The sequence below is a fragment of the Prionailurus viverrinus genome, chromosome B4, assembly GCF_022837055.1.
Source record: "Prionailurus viverrinus isolate Anna chromosome B4, UM_Priviv_1.0, whole genome shotgun sequence".
NCBI classification, from domain to species: domain Eukaryota; kingdom Metazoa; phylum Chordata; class Mammalia; order Carnivora; family Felidae; genus Prionailurus; species Prionailurus viverrinus.
The window spans coordinates 70346859-70352858 of NC_062567.1; the positions used below are offsets into that span (position 1 = coordinate 70346859).

A 6000-nucleotide genomic window follows, 5' to 3' on the forward strand; every position below is an offset into this window, starting at 1 on the left:
ATAAGCATTCATTTTAACAATTCAGACAACACAGAAGTATAACAGTATATTCAGAAGCAAATAAAGAAAAGGATAGTTTTCCTCTCCCCATCCCAATCCTAGATAAAATGAGTGTTAAAAGATTAATTATTTGGGGCACCTGGATGACTCTTAGTTTTGGCTCAGGTCATGATCTCATGGTTCAGTTCATGGAATCAAGCCCCACATGGGGCTCTGCTCTGACACCATGGAGCCTGCTTGGGATTCTTTCTCTCCCTCTCTCTGCCCTAGCCCCGCATTTTCTCTCACAAAATAAATAAACTTAAAAATAGTGTTTCTGTCCATACTTTTCCCAATGGTTATAGAAACACATATAAATAGAAGTTTTGATTTGTATAAATAATGAATCAACATTTTTCAGCACCTTTTTCTTACTGAAGTGTTTATCATGGACACTCTGATCTACCTCATTCTTTTAACTAGCTGCACAATAAACAATGTGCCATAATTTTTTAAGCTATTCCTTTATTAATAGATAATGTAGATTTGTCCAGATTTTGTACCATTATAAACAATGCTAGAATGAATATCCTTATATGTGTATCTCTTTTAAACTGTGCAGTTTCTTTCTACAGAATCAAATCCTTAAAGTGAGATTGTTGAGACAAAAGATATGTGCACATTTTGATAGATACTGCCTGTAGAGGTTATATATGCATTTTGTTTGCTTGTTTTGACACCCAGTATCCATCTCCCCTTTTTCTGGTAACAGCACCTCATTATCTTTAGATGAATTAGTCTTCCTTCTATTAATCTGTGGATTTACAAATGGCATGGACTCCTCCATTGGCTTCTCTATTTGGTCAATAAGAGTATAATATCACACTTTATAGGTATAATATTCTATATTTCAGGGATGGGCACATGACTCCATTGAGGCCAATAAGAATTAGATTAGGGGCTTTTCTTCTCTGCTATATTGTTGCTGTAAGGATATAAGCTCTATTTGTGAAGAGAGACCTGTACTGAAAATGATTTTCACTCAGAGGAAGACAGAACTAAGACATGGAAAGAAACTAGATTCTAATGATAACATTCAAGTAGATTCCATCTAGCTATGTCTAGATTTTCAGTTATGTGACTCTGTAAATAACTTTTGCGGGGGGTGAGTTGGGTTTTCTGTTACTTGGGACCAAAGATGTCTCGAGTCAGACACTGCCAGATTACCTCTAGAATTACTGCAGTTCATGTGCCAACCAAAAGGTAAGAGAATGTCTATTTATCCATCTCTTGCCAGGACTGAAGCATGAATCTTAAACTTTTGTCAATGTAATGTGCATTAAATGCTATCTTACTGTTACTTCAATTAGTGTTTCCCTGAGTACTGATAGGGCTGAACTTTTTTTCATGTATTTTTGGGTTGTGTGTATAGCCTTTGTATGTTTTCATACTATTTGTCTTCATCTTTTTCTGGTCTTTTTATAGGATTTTTTTTGTCAGAGCTCTTAACCCTTGGTGTTCCATATATGTAGGTACTATTTTTTATCATAATCATCTTTTGACTTTGTTCATGGTGGCTTTTGTCATAAGAAAGTCATAATTTTTATACTGTCAAACTCGTCCATTCACTCTTAAACCCACAACAATTAGGTTTATGTCACCACCATTCCATTGAAACTGCTCCTCAAAAAAGTCACCAGTGACCTCATACTTACAAGATGCAACAAACTATAGTCCTTAGCAAGCAGTTGTTATCTTGTATTGACTGCCTAGTGTGTACCAGGCTCTGTGCTAGGCATAGGTGGTATAAATAAGATACTGTTCTTGCCCTTAAAGACTTGACAATTTAGTGCAACAGTCAAGCAAATGAAATATTTCAATATGTAATTGATGCTGATGTTGAGTTTGTGTTATGGGCTGAATTGTGTCCCCCAGAGTTCATGTATTTAAGTCCTAATCCCTAGCACTTCAGAATGTAATTGTATTTGGAGACAAGGTCTTTAAAGAGGTGATTAAGTTAAAATAAGGTCCTTGGGGTAGGCCCTAATCCAATATGACTGGTTGCTTATAACAAGAGGAGATTAGGACATAGAGACGTATGCATGCAGAGGGAAAACCATGCAAAGGCAGGAGAAGATGGTCATCTAAACTAAGGAGAAAGGCCAATGTCTTAATCTCAGACTTCTAGCCTCTAGAACTGTGAGAAAATAGACTTCTCTGCTTTAAGCACTCTGTGCTGTGGTACTTTGTTATGGCAGCCCTAGCAAATGAATATATCTGTCTCCACAACATCCCTTCCATCCCTCCCCATCTGAGTGGTTGTAGAAGGCAAAGATTAAAACATACCAACAATTCCAGGAGTGAACTGATTATTTTAAAGCACTCAAGGTAATCCCATACCTCTTGCCAGTAAGTGGCTTAAGAAACCCAGCCTTTGACCAATTTGTGTCTCTGAACCTTGAATTGCTAGTGACTCTGAGAAAGATTTTTCCTTATTCTTTAAATAAAGCTACTAAAAGCCTGCTCTCTTTCCATTTGGAACGTGAGGGCTGAGAATATAAACCCTGGAATTACTGCAGCTACTGTCAATGTGAACAAAGCTAGCTCTAGAATAATGCTGATTTTGTGGAAGGCAGAGCAGAGAAATGGAGCAAAACTGGGTCCTTGACACCATTAATCCACTGAATCAAATCAATCCTGATACCTGTGCAGTTATGTGAACCAATAAAGCCCCTTTTTATTTAATAAATTTTGATTTTTTACAAAAGGTCTTAACAGTTATAAGGTACATAGGGAAGGGGAACTTCTTACAGGTCACATTCCCTAGGAAATACACTTTGAGATGAAGGCTCAGGGACAGAAATTTCATTGGGGAGTGCTCTTGGGATCCACCTGTGGAAAGAGTAAAGGAAGTAAGATTGAACAGAGGAAGAAGTTGTGTTGTGATGCAATTCAGCAAAGACCTCAGCCTTTCTACAGAGAGCTCTGAGGACTTTATGCTTACCTCAGTGACCAGTCATTTTTTCTGAGCCCAGAAAAATAATCTTCTTGAGCTTACTTGAACTTGAAGTAAATTCTGAAGTAGGATTCAATTGAAATCTATCATCCTCCAATACTTCTAGCAGCAGGTGGAATGATTTCAGTCCTGGATGGGGAGATCTCTGCAGTGTACCATGATATCCATGACCATCAACCCCTTTATATATATAATACATTCTAGGAGAATCTCTTCCAAAGTTCTATCAGATCTCTTTTCCTGGAGAAATTTATTAGAAAAAGCGTTGGTGGAATAATTACAGCCCTTAAAGCTGTTCTTGGGGCCATAATTGAGGTTAATCATCTCCTTTCTCTGCCATCCATTCTAGATTCCCCTCACCCTCTGCTTGTCAAGGTAGCTTATTTAGTGCAATGACCTAGACCCTCTTCCCTCAGAGGACTTAGCCATTGATCACCAAGTCCTTCTCAAGTTGTGGCTGTTGCACTTATCCATGTACTACCTAAGTTGGTCAAGTGGAAACCAAGATACCGAAATGGATTACCTGAGTATGAAATGTATTCTTTCCTGTCTCTATTGCATAACAGCTGCCCTACTGAAGATCAGGTTCAACTATACTCTCCTGCTGGTTTCTTGGAATGAAGATCCTAAAGTGACCAGGAGTAGCTGGGGTTTAATGGGACTTTTCCTGAGGTTGCCAAAACCTCTAACCACTGTGGAAAGAAGGTTAAAAATCCCGCAAATGAATCTCTGGTAATCAGTGTACAGAAATATTCCTACTTGCATGCTACAGCTACTGCACCCATGTATTTGCCATATTGGGAACCCTGTACCGTATAATGAATATCAATTTAGAGTTTACCTTGAGTCCTGGAGGATGATGTCCCTCCTCACAAGGTATCCTTTGCAAGCTAGCACCTCAGCTGAATCTTCCACGGGTCATTCCAGTGCTCTATGAGTCTAGCAGTTTGTCTAGATGGTATAGTTTATGAAAAGATCAGTGGATCCCATATACGCACTGCTATACTAATGCCCTGGTCATTGGACCAAACACTTTAAATTCTCAGTAGTACTAGCTAAGACACTTCAGCAATAGGTCTAACTTGGAATATGTTTATATTCCAGTCAAGATAGATTGATACTACTTCCAGGGTGGAACAAGTCCAGTGTAGACAACTTGCCACCAAGTACCTGGTAGGTCTTCTAAAGTGATGGTGCCATATTGTGGGCCAAGTATTGATTGGTCTTTGTTGCTGGAAAGTCAGATATTTGACAGTGACAGTAGATAGATAAGCCTTGGTAAATGGGAGCCCACGCTATTGGGCCCATGTATAATCTCCATTCCTGTCTCCATTCTTATTGTGTGCCTGTTGGACCAATACTGGTGTAACTAATGGCAGAGACTCAGTGATGTTATCTGGACAAGTTATTGTTTCTTGTTGTTGTTTAGTCCCTCTTCTGTAATGGATGCTCTCTGTTGGGCATTAACATGTGAAACAAAAATCTTCACATCTCATATCCACTTTTATAGATTCATCCATACGCCTCTTTCCCAGACCCCTTTATCTCTTGTCTTTCTCCCCACAGACTCTGACCAAGCAGACAAGCCTTTTGCCAGCACCCATAGCTTTCTACTCAAAGTAAACTATCAGATGCACAAGTCAAAACTCTGCCCACTTAAAGGTATTCTCCTCTCTGCTGTTTTCAGGACCACTCCTAAGTGGCTGCCTGTGGCACTTGGACATTGGGATGGCCACATTTAGGTCCCCTACATCTTAGGGTACCAGTGGAAGAAAGGAAGCCCAAGCCAAGCATGAGAAATAATCTTGATTGGACCCAAACCAGGAGTTCATAGGTCTTGAGGGCCTCTTTGTATTTGTCAGTTGTCTTCTCTACATTCTTCTTGGCCTGTTTCTCCTGCCTCACGAACTACCACTTTTTTCTATAATGAGTCTTGGCCTTCTCCTTTTTCTTCTCCTCTAGGGTGGCTATCATGGCCTGTACTTCCAGGAGAACTTGCAAGCCAGGTGCCTCAGGTAGGCAAACTTCTGAGTGGGCTTCAGATGCACAACCTTAGGGCAGTAAAAACCACCATCCACTTTTTCTTATGAGGTAGGGGTGATGGGACCAGGAGTGGGATCCTGTTAAATACCCTGAGGCAGTCCAGGGTGGCTGGACCTTACTTGGCCTTGAGCAGCAAAATGCGTTGTACCGTTCTTTCAACAGATGTAGCTAGGGGACTGGAAGAGGTAGGGCCCACAGGACGAGTTGGTGTTCATGCATTTGTGGAAGAAGACCAAGTATTGCAACTTGTTTCTGCAGAAATTGCCATAAATGTGGATGCCCTCACAGTGCATGACCACCAACCTCCTCCCTGGAAGTATTACTTAGCCATCAGGCTCACTTGACAACACAGGAGATGGCCTTGGCTATCCATGTACCACGACTAGCCCCAACACCATCTTTGGCAGCTGCCTGGGAAAGGCCAGTAACTATTCAATGAAAGATAGTTAAGACTCCAGGGGTGCCTGGGTGGCTTAATCAGTTGAGCATCCAACTCCTGATCTCAGTTCATGATCTCATGGTTTCTGGGTTCAAGCCCCACGCTGGGCTCTGTGGTGAGTGGAGCCTGCTTGGGATTCTCTTTCTCTCCCTCTCTCTCTGCCCCTCTGGTCGTGTGTGCTCGCTCTTTCTCTGTCTCTCTCTCTCCTTCTCAAAATAAATAAAAGATAAACTTAAAAAAAAAAAAAAGGCATTTAATTCTCCATTGCAGACAACAGGACCTCACTCCAGAAACCTAGGAATCTATGTTGTGATTCTCCCATTGGGACTTGCCATAAACTTTTAAATTTATGTATAGACAAGAAAGTTCAAATATGCAAACACATAAAGAGAAAAGCAAAAACCCTTATAAATCTCATCATTAGAGACAATTCTTATCATCAACATCCTAGTGAGCATCTTTTTAGATCTTTTCTATTTATTTACATAAATAAAACTACCTATGTAATTGCTGCTGTGCAATC

The 6000-nt window shown here is 40.2% G+C and overlaps 1 pseudogene; it reads right to left on the bottom strand.

The window, feature by feature from the left end:
* Nucleotides 1–4690: 4690 nt before the first annotated feature.
* LOC125170601 (60S ribosomal protein L13a-like) lies at nucleotides 4691–5411 on the bottom strand (annotated as a pseudogene).
* Between the last annotated feature and the right edge of the window lie 589 nt (nucleotides 5412–6000).